The sequence below is a fragment of the Berghia stephanieae genome, chromosome 2 (assembly GCF_034508935.2).
Source record: "Berghia stephanieae isolate SIO BIC M18660-M18661 chromosome 2, UCSD_Bste_1.3, whole genome shotgun sequence".
NCBI classification, from domain to species: domain Eukaryota; kingdom Metazoa; phylum Mollusca; class Gastropoda; order Nudibranchia; family Aeolidiidae; genus Berghia; species Berghia stephanieae.
This window is the reverse complement of record NC_088361.1, coordinates 45484205-45507105: the sequence shown is the minus strand read 5'-3', so window position 1 is coordinate 45507105 and position 22901 is coordinate 45484205. Positions and strand designations below refer to the sequence as shown.

Genomic DNA, 22901 nt, shown 5'->3' with positions numbered 1-22901 from the left:
TTGTTTTGATCTCCAGCACGGCAATGCTGTGAGATAAGAAAAGCGTCATAGATTTGAAAGGCGGGGGGTGGGGGGTGTCGTGAAACCAATGAAGAGATTACATTGACAACAATACGTGCACCGGTTCCAATCCCAAATAATGTAAACATTGAATGGACAACGCAGCTGTTACTTATCCCAAGCGTCACCTACACAACTCAGCTGCAGTTATATTTAAAACTTTAAGTTGGAATATGTGGTTATGCTTTCATATATTCAATGTTTACGTTTATCGGGACCTCAGATCTTGGGAAATGAGGTCAAATGATGTGGGAATGCCGGGAATGAAAACATCTTGTGATTTGAATGCGAGGTTGTTTGTGCGGGAGAGACCAATTTGGACGATGTAAACAATGACAACACATCCAGAGAAAAGGGAAAGTACTGGAGACAATTAAGTTTGGAGTCACCAATGTTTAGGGTACATTAGATTGTCACCAAATTAACACGAGATTTGTGTGAGTCTCCTTCAGATTGAGCTTTTATACAGCGCAATATCCACTAAACGTGCTCAAAGCGCTTTACAAAGGTTCCTTGACCAACAGCAATACGTAACATGCAGAATGAGACATGACGACGCCTGTTAGGCGACATTGTTATTACATTTATTTGTTTTCTCCGACAGAGACAACGCTATTAAGGGTCAGGTACTTATTTTACACTTGAGTACGGTAAGAGAATGTGAATAAAGAGCCTTTCCTAAACACACTCAACTCCCCGCCGAGCGAGGCTCGAACTCAAAACCTTCCGATCCAAAAGTGTCATACCACAAGACCACATAGCGGGGGTTGGAGTCACCAGTGTTAAAGGTTCATCACATTGTAACCAAATGTACATGGGATTCTGAGGGACTCCTTAATAAAGGATTTTGATTTGACTCTTGACCACAGATGTCTTTGATGCGATAGCTATTGTGCACCTGGGATGTTCGTTGCACATCTTACAGAGAAATATTATGTGGTTAACAAAAATGTAAAAAATTAAGGGAAAGGGGGTGGGGGGGGGGGGTGGAGGGTAATTTGACGACTTGTGCCCTCGGGATGTTCACTTATTCACAAGTGTGAAAACCAAAATTGTTACGGGTTCATTATCATGGAAATATTCTCAAACCCACACAAAATATCATTTAAACAATGTTGAAATAATACTTAACTGCGGTCCGTTACCAGGCCTGAATATTGATGCTATGCGTTTAGTGAAAAACGCATAGCATCCGCCTAGAGCTCATATTGCATGAGTAGTTGGCCCTATATAAGTGTGCAGTATTATTATTATCATCATCATCATCCGCCAATCGGAAATTGAATAACGTATTAAATCACAAACCTATGTGTAACCTGAAACGTTTAGTCTTCTTAATACAATTTAGTGAGAACTACTCACAAAAACGGCTGGCTAAAAAACAATAATAAAGAGCTAAGTCACGTTAATTTCGTTCTATCTATATCCCACACTTAGTTTCCCGCCTAATTCATTCAAATAATATAGCAAAGATTATAAAATAATATGGATATGTAAAACTGATATGTTAAAACATGTAAAATGTTATATGCAAATAAATAACAGTGAACAGATTATAAAGAATATACATATGTAATATAATATAAGGACAAAGAAATGACCCTTTGACATTAGGGGAAGTAACTCACAAAAGACATCATTTATAGATAGTTCGAAGATGACGTCACTCAGGTCTTTGTTATTGTTTTTTGCCATCCGCGTTTGTGAGTAATGCTCATTGAACTGTATTAACCCGACTATAAACGTTCATGGACACACACAGTTTTGTGTGTTGGTACGTTATACTTCCGGATGGCAATGTTATGAGCTTCTTAGCCAAGCGCATACTATCTATAGCATTTAAGAGGGTTGCTGGTAGGCTAATTCAGGAGGCAAAAATCCACTGTACTTTGTACGCGGGCAAATCCACCGGGAGCGTTGAACTCCAGTACAGCAGGATTGGAAAATAGGCTGAGGTTATTTCGTTTCTGTTTTTTTTAACACAAAGAATTCAGTAAATATAAGACTTGCCAACCAACTTCAACTATTTAAAAAGATTAATCATATTTGTCCTAAAATGCATGCTCGCTAATTCTCTCAAATCCCCCCCCCCCCCCCCAAAAAAAAAAAAAAAAAAAAGAATAAATCATACTTTCACAACGTGCAACCATTCATAATACCCTTCAACAGTCATAACGTCACTTCCCTCGTAATGACGAATGGTAACTTAGTAACTGGCTCTAAACTATCGGAACAATGGCGGATGCCCTTATGAAATATTTCTCCGACGACCATAAAAGCGTATCCAGAGAAAGAAAACATTATAAATCTGATCATGTTTTGACTTTTACACATTCTGATCACAAGACATGTGAAACGTTCTAGTCAGCATGAAAAATAAAAAGTACCGATTTTCTGTTTAGAACCACGATGGCCACCGTTGCTGGGCGACGTGACATCAGACTATTGAATCCAATTTCAAACTAAACATTCACTGGGTTATGGAGTCTAATCAAGCTGGTAGAGGGTAGGAAAACCCTGCAATTCCTGTGACAGTCATCTGTATGGCGAGTCAGATTCTCATCTCGATGGAGACGATAATACGTAATGACCTTAACTATCCCACTTTTATCATTTTCCCCATTTTTGTGACAAATCCCGACCTTTTTTTTTTTTTTTGCATTGAGCATATTTTAATCAACATTCCCATATTATCCTATTTTGGACACAAAAGCGTATTAAAATAGGAGAAATCATACTGGTTGGCAATCCTGAATTATACTGAAATTTGCAACCATAGATTCATTAATTATTTTTTTAAAAGTAAAAAACGATTGATGGTGGCGAGGACATAACGTGTGTGTGTGTGTGTGTGTGTGTGTGTGTGTGTAACAAATGATATTCTCTAGGTAAACGCATCTTTTCTTTTTAAACGGATTTAAATGAAGATGAATTCTTTGAATATCTGTATGATAAGTAAAATTCAAGAAGTCCCAGATATAAGAGTTTTTGCCAAGATGAGGGTCATTTTAATCGATCGATGGTTGAAGGACGAGTTTTCTGGCCAAAATTTCAGATACGCGTTTTGTCTTGTCTTTGTTTTGTTTTTCAGGGTAGGACAGAAAATGTCTATTATTTTAATAGCGATAAAGATTCCGCTCACAGATTCGTATAGAGCAGTAAAGTTAGGTGCCCCAAACGTAAACAAAGGTCGAGAAGCACGTGGCAAACCACATGTTCCTGTCTTGACAGCTCACGTTCCAATGTAAATAATAGAAAAAAATAACCTTTAAAATTTGGCTGTTAGGTGGCAAAGAAACACATATTCATAAATACTCGATCATGCATCAAATAATGTCTAATATGGATATTTTATGGAACAAAAGGTAAAATTTTCTAAAATTTATCAAAAGTTACAGTCTATCTATTTTTAGACCAGAGCAAATTATTGCGCTGGTGTGAACAAAACGAGAATTATTCGGAGCCTGATTTTCATAATAATTTAGCCTTATATTATTATTTCTGCAACTGTTAGATTTTATGTAAACATATTTTCAATACTGAAAGTGTATTGCCTACAACTCAAACTACAAAATTGGGAGACCTATATTGTGCGTAAATTATTCCGGTCCCTAACGGAAATCACTAGCAACTTGTTATTGTTTACGTTTGGGGCACCTAACTTTACTGCTCTATAGAGCAGTAAAGTTAGGTGCCCCAAACGTAAATAATAACAAGTTGCTAGTGATTTCCGTTAGGGACCGGAATAATTTACGCACAATATAGGTCTCCCAATTTTGTAGTTTGAGTTGTAGGCAATACACTTTCAGTATTGAAAATATGTTTACATAAAATCTAACAGTTGCAGAAATAATAATATAAGGCTAAATTATTATGAAAATCAGGCTCCGAATAATTCTCGTTTTGTTCACACCAGCGCAATAATTTGCTCTGGTCTAAAAATAGATAGACTGTAACTTTTGATAAATTTTAGAAAATTTTACCTTTTGTTCCATAAAATATCCATATCTAGACATTATTTGATGCATGATCGAGTATTTATGAATATGTGTTTCTTTTGCCACCTAACAGCCAAATTTTAAAGGTTATTTTTTTCTATTATTTACATTGGAACGTGAGCTGTCAAGACAGGAACATGTGGTTTGCCACGTGCTTCTCGACCTTTGTTTACGTTTGGGGCACCTAACTTTACTGCTCTATTTACAAGTCTAATAATCGAGTACAACAAATGAGCTTTTAATACCCGACTACTTAAATATCGAATACGGACGAGAACTGTTGTAAAAATGTATTGTTATTAAAAGCTTTTTTTAAGGCCTGGAAAAAAGTCTATACTGCTGTTCCCATAGACAAAATTATTTAAATAGCCAAATAAAATACGCTCACGTGTTATGGTAATGGAGGCGTCGTGCGACTATTTACAGGTCTGATAACCCAATTTATTATGGGCTCATTGCTGTCATGCGAAACATCGTTGATAAGGCCTAAGCAGAGTTGCCGACTTGAAATTTCAAAAATTCGTAGTTAGTTTCCAAGGGAAAAAAAAAAGAAGGAAAATTCACTTTAGATAGCTTGAGAAATATATAAATTGCTCTCAGCATGGTCCAAAAATGGTTCAAAGTCCTGGATATAGGTCCTAAGGAGCTAAGCTTTCCTTTTCAATTTTCAACAAGATTTATCGTGTCAAAGAGGCCCAAGTAGGTCTGTAGCTGGAGCCAAAATTCCGTATTTCTACTAGGTAGATCTGCTCAAGCCAAGTCAAGTCTATATCAGACGAGTTGAGTCCTCCTGCAGACAATGGTAGTTGATGTTCATCCAAAGCATCGGTATTTTTTACTTTTTTTACAGCCCATTTTCAATACTTTTAACAATATCATAGTGAATTCACGTATGGTGTGTGTTCAAGATCGCCCTTGAAAAAAAAAAGGACTTATTTTATATAATCTAGTTGGTGACAATGGCTGTAGTAACAAGCTGTCGCCATTCAGGTTATAAGTTGTGGCTATTCAGGATACAAGCTGTAGCTATTCAGGTTACACGAGTTGCTACCTTAGTCTATTGTGCAGCTACGTGGGCCTATGGTATGACAGTCGCTTTCGGATCGCAAGATCCAGGGTTCGACCTCGCTCAGCGCAGTTAGTTTTGAGTCCTTGCAACAAAAAAAATAAAGTTCTTTACTCACATTCTCTCACCTTACTCAGGTGTAAAATGAGAACTGGCCGTTAACAGCAATGTCTCTGTCAGAAAAAAAAATTGTAATATCGCCTAACAGGCGTCAGGTCTCGTTCTATATGTTACGTATTGCTGTCGGTCAAGGACCCTTTGTAAAGCGCTTTGAGCACGTTTGTATAAAAGCTCAAGTTTATTTGTTTGCTTTCGTTGTTCCACAAACGACCAACATCCGCCATGCCCAAAAGTAAATAGGTATTAATTGGTAACGTCCATAGTGGGCCCAAGAAATGTTAATGTTGAAAGTAAAGACCGAACTAACATCTTTTGCCCATCATGTCAAGCCATCGCTGTCACAGCCCTAATGGACTCGTCTGTCATTGGGACAGATCTGCCCACTGGAATATATATATATATATATATATGTAAATTAATATATATATATATATATATATATATATATATATATATATATATATATATATATATATATATATATATATATATATAGTACATAATTTTTGAGAGATAATATGTAAATATATATATATATATATATATATATATATATATATATATATATATATATATATATATATATATATATATATATATATATATATATATATATAGTACATAATTTTTGAGAGATAAAAATTGTAGTCGGTCTAGTTGACTCTGAAAATCAACAATTCTCCCTCAATGGGATTAAAGAACACTTCAAAATCCTTAAAGTTATGCAGACCTGCCAACTTGAAAATTTAAAAGTTCGTAATTCTTAGGAGATAAAAATAGAAGTCGCTATAATTAACTATAGACCAAGAATTTACCCTCACTTCAAAATCCTTAGAATTATGTACTCTGCCTGGCATCGACTATCATTTTCAATAAGTTTTAATGACTTAGAGATGCTCATAAAGTTATGAAATTGGAGCCAAAATTTCGTAATTCTACGATTTTACCGTAGTATGTAGTAGGTAGGTCTGATCATGTAGTCTGGCATCAACTTTCAGTTTTGATGACCTAGAGACACTCTCAGAGTTCTAAAATTGGAGACAAATATTTTCTGAATTCTACGATTTTTTTTCGTAAGAGCTTGGCAGGTGTGGTAATGGATTCGTCTCTCACTGGCACGCTGGTACATAAATACTGTGTTAAATCCGGACGACGGCCACCCAAAATGGCGTAGAGACTGTGGCGTAGTACACACATATGTAATGGCTTGTGATCGTATAGTGGTTTTTTGATAGATGATATTATTATTTCTTTGAGTTGTGTTGTAGATGTTAATAATGACTAAATAGTTCAAGGGCCGATGATGATAATTGAATGTACAACATCAAGACAATCAAATAAAAATGCAGATTCCAAGTTTCATTTCTTACTGCTTTATTTGTTGTGATAATTCCAAATCCAAATCAAATACCATGGTCATAGTTCAATCAATTTCATAAATTCCAAATCCGTAAAATCAATCCAAATGTAAAGTCATTTTGCCTCAGTAACCATTTTCAATATACGTGGAATGTTTCTAAGTCCGTAAATGCAAATAAATTATGGTGAGCACAAAAGGTTTAAAGTGTGCAGCTCATCATGAAATCGAATAGAATCGAATCACAAGGTAGAGTAGAATAGAAACACTCTTGTTTTGAACCCTGTCGTGAACTATCCCACAAATCCTTCTGACCACTCCTAATGATTTTGACATCCCAAATTAATATTCAAAACCTGCCTCTTTCAAGTAATAACGTCATACACAACTTATATATTAAAAACAACAAGAATTTTCTCGAATATTACTATCAAACCCAGCCTCTTATGACATAAAAGTACTTTGATAAATGACCGCATTTTATGTATAACCAAAAATAGCATCAATCTGTTGCTGATATCCGGTGAGTTTTTTACGTATCCCCTGATTTTAATACGGATCCCCTGAGTTGCAACAACCGTGTTTTGTGGACACAACCGAGAATAAATGCAATCTCCTGCAGCTACCCCCATGGATCTTTCTAATATTTGCCGTGTTTTATTATCATGTTTTTATCAAAACATAAGCTTAACTCTCTTACAGAGACAAATTTCATCTGCCAAACCACGATTACATTATTCAGAGTTATGGCATAAAGTAAAAAGGTAACCGGCGGCGGGGGCAAAAAGTGAAGGCCACGCTACTTTACTGAAGCCTTGATGACCACTAAATTATACGAACCGAACTTTTTTGAACCCGGAAAATCCCCCGTCAGCTCGATGTCGCTGGGGTCAATCTGGAGATAAACCGACAGCATTGCCGTAGACTTGAATTGCTGAAGATGCAGGGCGGGTGCACCGAAATGTTTTTACAAGTCACTGGTGTTGAATGTTTGTTTTTGTTTTGTTTTTAAGGGTTTTACGGCGCTTGCAACACATTTAGGTTATATCAGCGCCAGTAAAAAGGAAGAAAATGGAATAGTAAAAAATTCTAGAATTACAATTAAAGCACCCAAGAGAAAGTAAGACAAAGGGGAACTGGGAACAAATAGGGATCAGATGTAGATTCCAAGAGCATACCACCAATGTACTTAGTTTAAGATCACCTGTTAGTCTCATCCGGACACAAACACAAGATCCAACAAAGAGGAATACACTCAAATGCTTACATTATAAATTCAAAATTACAAATATAATAATACATAATGGAGAGATGATTTACAAGGGAAAAAAATCACCTCCCAAAACAATAACTCTGCATTTGAATGTTTCCCTCCCAGGCAGGACTCCGGCCAGGCTCAGGACAAAACAAGTAATCTCATTCCAAGACAAAGACAGAAAGCATGTTGGAAAACAGACATAAGGGGATAGAAGACACAGTATGTACCTCCCTGCCCACTATGGGAGGTCAGGAACCCCACCCAGACTGGTGTTGAATACCGAATAATGGGAGAGGGGGGGGGGGGGGGGGGGGTGCAATTAACATATGGTGGTGGTGGTGGTAGTAGTAGTAGTAGTAGTAGTAGTAGTAGTAACAATAGTAGTAACAATAGTAGTAGTAGTAGTAGTAGTAGTAGTAGTAGTAGTAGTAGTAGTAGTAGTAGTAGTAGTAGTAGTAGTAGTAGTAGTAGTAGTAGTAGGATGAGGAGGAGGGTAGGCGTAGGAGGCTTAGCAGCTGGATATGGATGACTGATATGAAAGGTGTGAACAAAATCCTATTCAATAATCAATGTAGATTGCAAGGTGTGGCCACCCCTCCCCGTCACCGATAAAACGGACAAAATAGTACAAAATAAAGGTAGAATGTAATTTCAGTCCCGTCACACAGTGAGTTTATAACTTTGGCCAGAAAACGCGTCCTCAAATATAGATCGATCAAAATGACCCTTGCCTTGCCAAAAACTCTCAAACCTGGGACTTTAAATCAAGATGTCACTGAAGTCCCATGATTAAGAGTTCTTGCCAAGATGATCATTTTAATCCATCGATAGTTGAGGGACGACTTTTCTGACCAAAATTTTAAATACCCGTTTTATTATTATATATTTTTTTCAAAGTACGACTTAAAGGTAGAATGTAATCTCAGTCCCGTCCTTTTTAACCCCTACACAGCCAGACGAGATATTTTCAAAAAACTTAATTTTCTTTTCATCTCTTTATAACTTACTTATACACAGATTAAGCATTTCTCACCGAGAGCAGAAACAGTAAAGATACGAGCACGGTCCAGTGGTAGGTATGACACTAGTCATCGAAGCTGTAGGACTTCGGTTCAAGTCCCGCTCTTGAAAGCAGGGCTGGCGGAGTCGGTTATTTTTAAACCGACTCTGACTCCAGCCTTGAAACCGACTCCGACTCCTCAAGCATAGTATTAATAGGTAATAATATGCAACCAACACTCGCAGCTACTTTTAGCTTTTCCCCAGTATATGTATTATAACAATACAAGCCGCTTCATATTTGGTATTGCATCATTAAAAGTACAAGCTCTTCATCATTTTTTGACTACAGACTGATTAGCTCATTTCGAATAAACACATTAATATTGATTAATGATCATCAAATTTAAAAGATAAAACACATCCCCTTTTCCCATGAAAACAAACACACAAAAAAGATTACTATTTGTGAATTTTAGTTTTGAAAAAGTTTTAATTAATAGTAATAGTTTTAATAGTTTTAGTTTTAATTTTTCAAAGTGAATTATAAATATAATATTCCCCTTTCCTGAAATATTATAAAGTCATTAATTAAAAATAATATTGAAACATTTAAAAGAATAGAACAATCATTCATAAATGTAATGAAACTGAAACTAGTATTCAAACTGAACCTGAAACTAGAACAAAAAAGAAACTGAAACTAGGACAAAAAAGGAACTGAAACTAGACAAAAAGGAAACTGAAACTAAGATATGAATAAAACTGTCATTAAGAGCAACAAAAAGAGGAAAAGTGAAATTAAGACAATATTGAAACTGAAACCATTTATACTAAAATAAAGTCATTTCTTATGGTCTTATGGTTATCCCACTTTCTAATAACCTAACTTTAACATTGAAGAGTCAGCATCCCCACCCCTCCCTCTAGTCAGGTACGGGGTGATTGGCATTGATGCCAACTTAAAATAAATGTAAAGCACGAGAGCATGAAGGTTGGGTAGGAAAGGGGGTTTTGGAAGCATAGTTCACCTTTAGCTAATACCAATGTAATTTTTTTCAAATTCTATAGGCCTGGATACTATCTATATCTAGTATCTAAAATATTACACATTGAATGATATAAAAATGCAATGTCTGAAAGTGGTAAGGAGTCGGAGTCGGGACTTCTAAAACCGACTCCGACTCCACCCTCAAACAACTGACTCCTACCGACTCCGACTCGCCAGCCCTGCTTGAAAGCGCAAAGTTGAGCCCTTGAGATAGCCCACGAGCTTTTATATACTGCAATATCGACTAAAGGTTCTCAAATCGCTCTGTCCCTGACCAACACTTAACATGTAGGACGAGACATGCCGCCTGTTAGGCGAAATTACATCCCCCCCCCCCCTCACAGACAATGCTGTTAACGGTCAGGTACTCATTTTACACCTGGGTATAGTGAGAGAATGTGAGTAAAGAGCCTTTTCCGAGGACTCAACTATGCGCCGAGCGTGGCTCGAACCCAGGACCGTTCGATCCGACAGCGAGTGTCGTATACCACATAGCCGCCCGACGATGTTAAATCCTCACAATCCCCTCACAAAACTCTGAATATGTTCAAAAAACATTTGACACCTCTTTAGGACAGCATTTTAGTTGTAACTAGAGTCTATGTGCATTTTATTGTAATTCTACATCTGCTGCGTCGCGTCATGCATCTATCTACATTGTTCGCTCAATCCATCGAGGGGTGAGGCGCAATCAAGAAGTGGTTAGCATGATTAAAATTGAATCCGACTGGAAAAGGGTTAACAACGACAGTTGTGGATGATCTGTGTTTAGGATGAATTAATCTGAATAATTTTTATCCTTTTTTTTTTAAAGGGAGGAATATCAAACAGGAATGCAATGGCGATCTCTAGTTGGCAAAGGCAATTCCATATAAAAAAATATAAAAAATGCAAATATAAACAATAAAAATTTTTTTTATATCCGTTAACAAAAATCCACTTCAAAAACACAAAATCACATTTTCGTTAAGGCCAATCTGACGTGCACTTATTTTCAGGTCTGATAACCCAATTTATTATAATCTAGGCTTATTGTTGTAATGGAAGTCTAAAACGAAACAAAACAACAACAACAACAAAAAAAAAAAAGATAACGCAAAATATTGTCCATTACAATTCTGTTAAACTTGGCCCATAATTGCGTTCGAATGTCACACCTTATGTGTTCGGGTCAATCATTATCACCTCATGTCAATTCTGATTTATTTTTTTAAAGAAGAGTTCGACGTGCCATTCGCAGGTCTGATAACCCAAATTGTTGTGGCCTCGTGGTTGTAATGGAAATACTCTCAAACCAACGTGTACTTAATTGCAGGTCTGGTAACCTAAATTGTTGTGGGCTCTTAGTTGTAATGGAGCAACTCTAAAACCAACGAAAGATATTGTACATTACAACAATTTTACATCTAGCCCATAATTATGTTCGGCTATCAGACCTGTAAACATATGCACGTAGAAAGAGGCCATCCCTTAACATAATAATAACAATAATAATAATAACGATGACGTCACCAACAATGCTGTCTACAACTACAATAGCAGTAATTATAGCGTTTCTCATATGTTTGTTTTCCAGCAAGGAACAGTTAGTCAGATCCAAAAAAATATCGATATATCGCCTCCAATTGTATTGATTTAAATGGTATATCGTTCGATTACCCGTGCTCAATTCTAACATCAGCGATGAAAATCCCCCCCCCCCCCCCCCCCCCCCCCCCCCCCGATAAAAACCACAAAATACGATCTTAACAGAACAATGAATGTTAAAGATGATCCAGATGAAATCATCAAAAATATTTCTGCCAATAATTTCAAGTTTTGTGCGGCCACGTGATCTTGTACTCGCTTTCGTATCGGAAGGTCCTGAGTTCGAGCCTCGCTCGGCGCATAGTTAATACTTGAGTCCTTGGAAAAGGGTCATAACTCACACGCTCTCGCCGTACGCAGGTGTTAAATAGATACTTGGATGTTAACAGCGTTGTCTCTGTCCCACCCCCTCACCCCAAATATATATATCTCCTAACAGGCGTCATGTCACGTCCTACCTACATGTTAAATGTCGCTGTTGACTAGGGGCACTAGGGATCCCCTGTAAAGCGCTTTGAGCATGTTTAGTGGATATTACGCTATATAAAAATAAGCCCAAGTCTTGAATGTGGAATGGAGCTACAATTGCCATTCCAACCAAAAACATTTGTAACTAAAACCATCTAAAAATCATAATTTAATCTGGTCTGATGTCACAACAATATACAGATCCAAAGTCTCACGCGGTACGCCCCCCCCCCCCCCCCCCCAACCCTGTTAGAGCTACAAGGTGATAGAAACCGGCCATTTCCTGGTCGTACTAACACAACTTTGGTGAATCCCAGGGGATCCCGATAGCTAAGTTGGTAGAGCACTCGCTTCACGAGCAAAGGGACCGAATCGAACCCGGGTGCAGTTGAGGTTTTTTTTCAGACCCCCCCAAAGCAGTGATTGGATAGCTGGGTCTGATAGATCTGGCGGAAAGAACTTTGCGATAGACTAGCGTCCTATCAAAAGGGTATCGAGCAATTGTTATTGTCCGTTTCACCCTTTGGAACCGGGATAAACTCCGGCCTCATCGGACTACTTTTATGTGTGTGTAAATCTCATATCATAATGGCCAGGTTCAAAACAAGTGAGTCGGCAAAATGTTTTTAAAGCAACAACAAAAATATAATTTAATAAATGAATAACGAAAATTAACATCAATCGGACCCCAACCAGCTCACCCCAGACATTTTGCAATCTATAATTCAAACCCATATCAATACGAAACTAGGAGGGTATCCCGTATGCCATTATATGTATTGCACAAGAATTGACATGCACCAAAAATTCATCAACTCAACACTTTAAAAGTAAGGACACGAGAACATCAAAGCTTCGATTTCGTAACGTTGAATAAGGGCTGTGTCTGCCCCTGGGAAAATCCGTCATTAGAAAAGAAAAAGGAAAAAAAAAAACAAAGACAATTATAATTGATTTATGGTTTTATCAGGTCATAAACAGTTGCATAATATTTTACAAGACAAATTAAGAGACTAAATTGTATATAATCTAATCTATGACAGAATTACAGAACTAAAAAATAATATCCCTCATAATTGCCATTGCAAGCAGAGAGAAAAACAAAACAAAACAAAATCCCGACCACGCTCCGTCAATCTGGGTTTTTTTTTTTTTGTTTTTTTTTTAGGGATCGTAGATAACCGTAGAGTCACGCTCTCCCCGGCCAGGCGGAGTTGTCGTACCAGTAAGGTCGCGGGTTCGAGCCTCCATCGCCGCCGCGAAATTCTTATTCTCTATTATCTTCTGGCACTTTCCTACTCACTTCATTTCTTCTGGGTTTTTTTTATAAATAGTGATGTATCTATGATTTCATATTTTCTGTTGTTGGCTGAAGATGGATTTGATTGAACTCGAAACGTTCAGTGTTTGGGATTTCATTCTTTATTGAAGATGTTAATATTCAATTTCGACTATTATTCCTTTTTACACCGATTCGATCAAACATCTGGGTCATTGTTGACAGGTTCGGGCGGGCTTACATCGTCATGTGAATGGTTTTGTCATCTTGATAGTGGTATGTATGTATGTATGTATGTATGTATGTATGTATGTATGTATGTATGTATGTATGTATGTATGTATGTATGTATGTATGTATGTATGTATGTATGTATGTATGTATGTATGTGTGTATGTTTGTATGTATGTATGACACTCGCTTTTGGATCGGAAGGTCCTGGGTTCGAGCCTCGCTCGGCTCATAGTGAGTCATTTCCTTGGAAAAGTCTCTTTACTCACATTCGTTGACCATGCTCAGGTGTAAAATGAGTACTCGGTGGTTAACAAGTGTTGTCTCTGTCAAAAAAAAATTTGTAATATCGCATAACAGGCGTCATGTCACACCCTAGATGTTGGCCAGGAACCCCGTGTAAAGCGCTTTGAGCATGTTTAGTGGATATTCGTTTTTATTATTTATTACGCCCGCCCGCTACAACATCATAAGATACCGTTGCCCAGGCATTCCACCATGGAATATATATTTATAATTCATCAAAGATGTCTGATGTCAACAGGAATCACACATGTTGTCCAAGTGAGAAAATGAAGGTTTTTTAATCTTGCCCAAAGAAAAAAAAACGAAAGTGCCTAAAGCGGGGTTCGAACCCGGGACCTTCTGGGTCACAACGCAATGCCTTAACCACTCGGACACTTCGCCCCCTTCGTGGTGATTCAGACATTGCCCGTCCTATCAGACCAATCATCAACGGCTATTTCAGACGCAGACAGGTCTTCAAAATTTATAAATTCGTATGTAATTTGTAGGACACAACTATGGTAGTCAATACTATATTAACTTTAAAAAATCAATAATTTATCACCACAAGGAGGAGGAGGAGTATGAGAAATAGGAGAAGGAGAAGTTATATTTATGTAGCCTGGCATCAACTTTCATTTTCAATCAGTTTTAATGACATAATAGAATGCTCATGAAGTTCAGAAATCTGAGTCAAAATTTCGTAATTCTACGATTTTCCGTAACAGTGGACAGGTCTGCAGACGTTACGCGTTTTTCCGTTTAATTAAGCTCCACTCTTCGGAAATGAGGCCAAAATGATTTTTATCTAATTTACAAAACAAGAAATAAAATAATCCTGGTAAATATAAGAGGGAAAAATATTTTCTTTTAACCTAAAATTGAATCGTATGTAAGATGAGTTTTCTGTGACTATTCATATGGTCTTGTAAAACACGCTTTCGGATCGGAAGGAGGAGGAGAGGAGAGGAGAATGAGAAGGATAAAAAGAAGGAGAAGTAGGAGGAAGAGGAGGAGGGGGAGTAATAGGAAGAATCTTTGAAATGATATGAAACAAGGAAATGAAATTGAAATAAGTGAAAGAGAAAGACAAGACTAACCAGCTAACAGTTCATAACCCACCTCTAGCTTATAACAGTAACAGTTACTAAATTCACCACAATCTTAAGTCTGACTACAAGAAATCAACTATTTTAAAATGGTTCACGTACCTGAAAAAGAAGATGATCCTCCGATTAGGACAACAAGCCTAATTTATCTAGTTAAAACGAATAAAATTAACGTAAAATTAAACAGCTGACTCGCACTCACACTAAAAACCGCGAGGGTGTGTCGAGGGTTCCAATCTGAACAATCACAACGATCCACAAATCATTCTCATCAAATAACAAATCTCACTTATTACGACTTTTAAACAGTGAAATGTCTTCAGAAATTAGGAGTTATAAAAACACGGCGTTTAAATAATTGTCACGGCGTTTAAATAATTGTATCTCAACGATCGAGCTGTCCGTAAAGGTTTACTGACATTACTATTACTAATCTGCGTGCCGTACTAGCGATCACACGTGCTTCGTAGTGTGTGTGTGCGTGTGCGTGCCAGGTAGGTCTCACAATTGCATCACCAACCGGCGCTGCACTTACACACATGTTACAGCCCGCTCAGAACCCTCGTCAGTTGTAACCAATGAAAACAGAGCAAATCGGGGGAGTGGCATTCCAGGGCATTTCTCCTTTTACCAATCTATTTTTAGATTTTGACGCTGCCTCGTGAAAATGTCCTGAATTTGCCGCTCAAAAACAAATGACGTCATTGGCAATTTCCCTCGTCTTTTTTCTCCCTTTTCATAAATGGCAAAGGGCAAAATAGATGAGAACAACAAACAGCATACTCTCTCTCTCTCTCTCTCTCTCTCTCTCTCTCTCTCTCTCTCTCTCTCTCTCTCTCTCTCTCTCTCTGATGGAATCGGATAAAACGTACCAATACACAAATCTAAGTGTAACCCAAGAAGCTTATAATTATTATAAGCTTCTTGGTGTAACCTTAAACCTCTGTATTCTGATACAATTTAGCGAGAACTAATCATAAAATGGCTCGCTAAAAACAATAAGAACTGAGTGACGTAAATTTTGTTCCTTATTGACAGTATGAAGTTGACGTCACCCTGGTCTTTTTTATTCTTTTTTATTTTTATTTTTTTGCCATCCGCGTTTATGAGTAATTCTCACTAAACTGTATTAACCAAACGATAAACGTTCAAGGTTACACATAGTTTATGTTTAGTCCGTTATACTTCCGGATGGCAATGTTGTCAGCTTTTGCGCAACTATCTACATAATATAATCATAGTAGACACCACAGAACAACAAAAGAGGCAGATACTGCGTCATATGGACGGGACTGAGTCGGAACTTATCGATTAACTCACCCAAGAAAAAAACCGCGGTCCTACTACTTAGTTTTGAATCCCCCCCCCCCCCCCCCCCCCCCCCTTCCTCGGCAAAAAGAATGCAATGACGAATGATGAAATAGAGCGCGGGTGTTGCCACCCTTCTAGTGGTGTCCCCTTCTTGTGTGATGAAATTATTTCCCCGTTGTGTACGAGAATGCACTGCCGTACTCTGGAAAAACCCCATATTATTTGAAAATTTGGCCGGAAAACTCGTCCTTCAAATATCGGTCGATTTAAGTCTCAAACCTGGGACTTCGCGAAGTCAATCACACATTCTCTTGATGCTATCCGTTTACGTAAAATAATCACAATATCCGTAAAATATAACGTACCAAAACACAAAACTACGTTTAACTTTGAACATTTAGAGTGATAATTACTCATTAAAATGGCTGTATAAATACAATAAAGTGTTGAGTGACGTCAATTTCGTTCGCGGGTGGTTGGCGGGCGCTACTGGTAGTGGTAGGTGTCCTTTTCTTTTCGCGTTGTACCCAAAGCCTGCCACTGACTAAAAACTTACGCCAAAAAAGAAGTCGATGACAAAATAAAACAAATCGTGAGTTGTATTTGTATTCAATAGTTCAACCAATGCCAATGGAATCAATCAACCAGTAGACTTTTGACCAACCAAACTCAAAGCATGGAATTTGTGACACACATTCAAACGTGCTCGGACAAACAAGGTTGGTTGTTTGTAAACAAAACGTGAATGAAATCGACCTCTCTCTGATCGTTGTTATTGTTTTTATATCGCCAAATGGGCGGCTGTTAGATACCACACGACTTTCCCAATCAGATTATAAACGTTAAAATTAACACATAGGTTTCTGATTTGATATTATATTGATCAAGCAGTAGGTATTTTACTTTGACAAAATAAAACAAATCGTGAGTTTTATTCAACAGTTCAACCAATGGGATCACTTGTTTCCTTGACCACTACTTAAGACAACATACTTGGCGGTCCAAAAACCTAAACATTACGTCAAAATATGGGGTTAATGGGTCTTTGTCAGGCTATAAATTCACGATGCCTACGGTTTGTGTGGGTTGGTGTGCGCGCGCACTTTCATATTGTCCAAGGTTCCATCCAATAGACCTGGTTGTTTACGCCTGAGAACAACAGGAGAATCTTACTCGTCGACAACAACCTAAGAGATCAATCCACATGAGGTGACAGTCGAAGCCATCGATCGACCCTCCTCCTCCTCCCACACTCGGGATCAAAACGAAAATATTAAAATAGGTATTATATTATTATCTTTTTTTTTTTGTCAACAAACTCATGGCCGAGCTTGGCAGTTAAACTGTGTCGACTGAATAGATTGATTATCGAAAGTAGATAATGCGATGATCAATGACATATCCCATTAATATCACGATGTGTCGAAAGCTACGAAAACAAGGAAATTAATATCTGTGCAAACTTCAAAATATCGATACTATGCGCTACGTTACAGAAAAAAAAAGAGCTCATAACATCCGCCAGCCGGATATAACGGGTATTTTACTTACTGAGATGAAAACGTTTTTTCTAATTTTCTAAACGAACCAAATTTCACCCAAGTCAACATTTCAAGTATTGCTAGTAGTCAACATAAATAATACCGTTCAGAGGTGCCTGGACATAAATACATCCCATACATGCTGTCTATGGAGTAATCAACCTCTTGCAAGTGTCAAGCTTTTGTCGCAGTGTTCAAACATTGAAAGTTGCACTTCAGACTGACATGGTGGTATCTCCATCCGTATAGATTAGATATACAACATTGGTAGTAGTAATGCATTAAAACAAAGAGGACGTAACTTTCAAAGGAAAATAAAAATAATATTGCAACAACAAAACGCACGTGTAGCTTTATTTATTTTATCTTTCTTTTTCTTCTTCTCTTTTAATTGACGTGCGTTATTTCTGAGACGCAATATTTTTGACCATGCTTAAAAAAAAATATTTCTTGGAGTTTAAGATAGTTTGGCACATTCTATCTTTTATCACAATTTTTGCTTTTGCGTTATTTTTGTGGGTTTTTGTTTGTTGTTGCTGTTTTGTTGTTGTTGTTGCGTGTGTGTGTGTGTGTGTGTGTGTGTGTGTGTGTGTGCCTGTGCGTGTTTGTTTTGTTTGTTGTTTTTTGTTGTTTTTTTTTTTTTTTTGGGGGGGGGGGGGGTTGTAATTTTGTTTTTGTTTTTTAATCTAAATACAAGAAAAAACCATAACAATACTAAAATCTTCCAGGCAGATCTGTCCCCCTCTCACTAATCTGTGGATATTTCCCTGATTCCCAGTCTCAGGAGTACAAACATCATAGACATCCGAGTTAAATACGTCAATGGAAGTGTCAAGATTACCACACGGTGTCGGGGGGGGGGGGGGGGGGGGGGGGGAACTGCCAGATGTCGAGCACGGGGTAATGATGCAATAGAAGGGAGATAATATCCAGGTTGTCTATTTTCATCTGGAGGTCATTGTGTTGTAAACATATGATGGTGTTAAGTCGGGCGTCTGACTAAATCCAACCACAACAATATTATTGACGATTAGATTATCGGTGATGTAATATACTGATGTGTAGGATTGAAATGTCTGTTTACTGAGGAGGAGGAGGAAGAGAAGAAGGAAGAAAAAGAGGAGGGGGAAGAAAAAGAGGAGGGGGATGAAGAAGGAGAAGGAGGAGGATAAACAGTAGAAAAGTTATGATTTCGTTTTTGCACATTGTACTCCTCAGTATCTGTCTCAGTCTTACTGGTATTTAATTTCAAGTCCACAAAGACGCACAAAGTGCCCATCGGTGCAAATCGCATGTGTTTTAAACTGTGTCGTGCAGTACTGCTATCCCATTATGCCAAACAGTCGGAATTCAACACTATAAGTCAGAATCACACATTATGGTAGTTCTTATCACTATAATCGTTGTTGTGTCAGTCTTATTGCGTCTTCATGCGTAAAAATAATCTGGCATTGAAATTTCACGTAGTTCAATAAACTGCCATGAACGATAATTTAACGATTTCAAATGTGTGTCAATGTAGGAGAGCGTGTTAAGTTCACGAAATCAAAGAAATACATATCCAAGAATAAACAAAAACAAAGCAAACAACCAAACATGAAAAAAAAAAAACGATTAAAAAACCAACAAAAAACAAAAGCGGGATCTCAAATTCAATCTCGGACGGATTGAAATGGAACAGATCGAAGGATTATCAACTATTGCCAGAGAGAAAATCGATACAAATGCCAGTTTGTCCAAGAACAGGAAAAACTACAATCTTCATCTTTTTACTAGTTACTGCATACCAGACTTTCAAACATGAGTAGTGATTGTTGTACAACAATACAAAGGTCTATCAGGGTGAATCCAGATTCTCTATGTACTACTGTGACTGTCACACACCTTGTAACAAGAACCAAGGTCGCAAACAGAAAGGCGTCTATCATCTAATTTAAAAAAAAAAAAAAATTAAGCGTCTGTGCGGCCATGTGGTCTTGCGGTTATGACACTCGCTTTCGGATCGGAAGATCTTGGGTTCGAGCCGCGAACATCGGTAGAAAGTGAGATATGTTTAGTTAGACCTAGCGGGGTGGGGGGGGGGGGGGGGGGGGATCGAAAGTTGGCGGAAGAGAGTAGTCACTGTAGTTCCTTTCCTTATGTGTTGATGAAACACCACATAGGATTGAGTAAGATAGATGGCTGGATGGCTGGCTGGCTGGACAGATAGATAGATAGATAGATAGATAGACAGAGATATAGATGGATGGGTGGATATAGATAGATACAGATAGACAGATAGATGGATGAATGGATATAGATAGATAGATAGATGGATGGATAGACAGATAGATGGATATAGATAGACAGATCGATGGATGGATGGATATAGACAGACAGGCGGATGGATGGATATTGATAGATAGATAGACTGATAGATAGACAGATAGATAGATAGCAGTGGCGTGGCGTGCTTACAGTATAAGGTGGTGCCTGAATAAGAAGAAAATCACTTAAAACATGCTATATTTGTAAATACAAAAGAAAGAGAGAAAAAATATTAAAGAAAAGACTTAGATACTCAAAGAAGTAAGAGGTGGTATTTACCATTTCTCGGTTTTATTATTTTTAAAAATGCTGTAATCCATTTTTAAAAGATGGGTGCGGTGCCAGGCCCCAAATCAACCAATATAGCCACGCCCCTGATAGATAGATGGATAGATGAACATAGATAAGACGGATAGAAAGGGTATCAAGCATGGATTCGAATTGTTGGATAGTGGAATCCTGGTAAAGCCAACACCACTGGACCAGATAGATTGACTTTAAGTTTAAGCAAATGTCGAGTTTATCCATTATCAATGGAACACGGGTAAAGAACAGAAAATTTATTGGGACTAACAAAGGAGTCTGACTTCATGCGATCCCACTGTACTTGTAACACTGGCATATTTAACACAACAAATAATAAACGAAAATGAATATAACAGCGTCAAAAAAGAAAAAAAAAAAAGAAAAAAGAACAAAACACCACGCACCAGTCTACGACAACTAAAACATGAAAACATCAATGCATGACAGACGTCATCGATCTGGTTTTCAGTATTGCATTGGTGCTTTCATTCTTTTATTTTATTTGTTTGTTTTTTTCCTTGCTGTTGTTGGCTGAAGAAGATGGTTTTCGTGTTCTTTTTCGAAAACTGTTATCATTATTTTTGTTTATTACTTTTGACAGTACTTATACAACTCCATCAGCTTAGTCTCACTTTAAATAAACGAAACATGGACTGGCCCAAACGACAATCAATTAATAAATCAATAATCAATAAATCAATTTTCTTCCAAGTCTTTTTAAACTAAACAATGGCTGAGCTATTTCCTTCTTCAAAGTGTCCACATATTGTCAGAATTTGTCGGAATTGAAACGCAAAAGCATTGAAACCTGACCGCTAAAATTCTAAGAAAAATGCTAAGCGAAAATGTAGATGAGCGGGAGGGTGGGTGGGAGGAGAGAGGCCGGCTTCGAATGTACGAGAAACTCCAAATGTGGAGAGAGACTGTATATATTTAATGCCATGGAGACATCGACTTGTCCAAACAATCTTTGATCTAAACGACGCAATGGTTGTGTGATAGTTTCCCCTACACGCCATTCAAAATGTCAACATATTTATTATTTATTTACAAAAAGTGAGTGTTTAGAGACTCGATATAATGACTCAAAATATTGAAACCAGTGTCCACCTTAAATTCTAAGAAAAACGTCGAGCGAAAGAAGTAGATGATCGGGAGGAGAGATGTTTGTTTTTAAGGGTTTTATGGCACTTGCAACACATTTAGGTCATATCACCGTCAGTAAAAAGGAAGAAAATGGGATAGTAAAAAGCTCTAGAATTACAATTAAAGTACCAAAGAAAAGGGAAGAAAGAGAGGATTGGTTCAAATAGGGAACAGATGTAGATTCCAAGAGCACACTATCAGTGTACTTAGTTTGAGACCACCTAAATGTCTCATCCTGACACAAGCACAGGTCCCCACTAAGAGGAACACACTCAAATGTTTATAAATCATATGTAAATCAAAAATAATACATAACAGAGAGATGATTTACATGAAAAAAAAGATCATCTCCCAAAACTATAACTATACATTCAACTGTTTCCCTCCCAGGCAAGGACTCTGGCCTGGGTCAGGACAAAACCAAGCAATCTAATTCCTAGACAAAGACAGAAAGCAATTGGAAAATAGATACATGGGGATAGAAGATACTGCAAGTACCTCCCTGCCGACTATGGGAGGTCAGGAACCCCACCCAGGATCAGCGTCAGTGTACTTAGTTTGAGATCTAAAAATCTCACCCAGGCACCAGCACAAGTCCCCACTAAGAGGAATATACTCAAATGTTTACAAATCAAATGTTAAAAATAAAAACAACAGTACATAACATAGATATGATTTACAATTTCAAAAAATATCATCTCCCAAAACTATAACTATACATTCGACTGTTTTTCTCCCAGCCAAGGATACAGCCAGGTTCAGGACAAAACGAAGCAATCTCATTCCAAGACAAAGACAGACAGCAATTGGAAAACAGGTATAGGGGTATAGAATACAAGACAAGTACCTCCCCGCCCACTATGGGAGGTCAGGATCCCCACCCAGTCGGGAGGAGAGAGCGAGGCCAACCTCAAACTTGGTTATCAATTATATTTCGTTATAACTCGATATTTACACCACACGAATAAAATTCATTTTTTTTAATGGCAAGCAAGAGAATTCGAATCATTGCATTTGTAATAACTGTGAACTGAATATCATGAGGCATCAACACACCCAACCAATCCTTGATCAATTGTCAGTGAGTAGTAATCATAAGTTTATGCGGTTGTAATCATAGGTTCTTAGATCTTTTGATAGTATTGATTCTAGTGTGAGTGGTGGTGGTTGTTGCAGCGATGGTGGTGATGGTAGAAGTGATGTGATGGTGATTGTAGCAGTGGTGATGTGGTGACGATGATGTATCAAATGAAGTTGTGATGGTGATAGACATCTGCCAACCCAGTAAATCAGTTGTAAGTTTGAGATCAAATAAAAAATCTGGATGGCATTTTGCACCTGTGACAAGATACTTTCCGTTATGTTATCTAATGATCCATCTCTCTCTCTCTCTCTCTCTCTCTCTCTCTCTCTCTCTCTCTC

At 37.6% G+C, this 22901-nt stretch overlaps 1 protein-coding gene across 2 annotated transcripts in view; it reads right to left on the bottom strand.

Moving 5' to 3' along the window:
• LOC144964981 (solute carrier family 28 member 3-like) overlaps positions 1 to 22901 on the bottom strand; it is a 47369-nt gene that overhangs the window by 18206 nt on the left and 6262 nt on the right. The window contains exon 1 of one of the 2 annotated variants that reach the window (XM_078899801.1): positions 14971 to 15351. The exons of the other annotated variant lie outside the window; for it this stretch is intronic. The gene's annotated coding sequence lies outside the window, so the exon portion shown is untranslated. Of the gene's footprint in view, positions 1 to 14970; positions 15352 to 22901 lie in introns of those variants that run through there. 2 annotated transcript variants of the gene reach the window in all.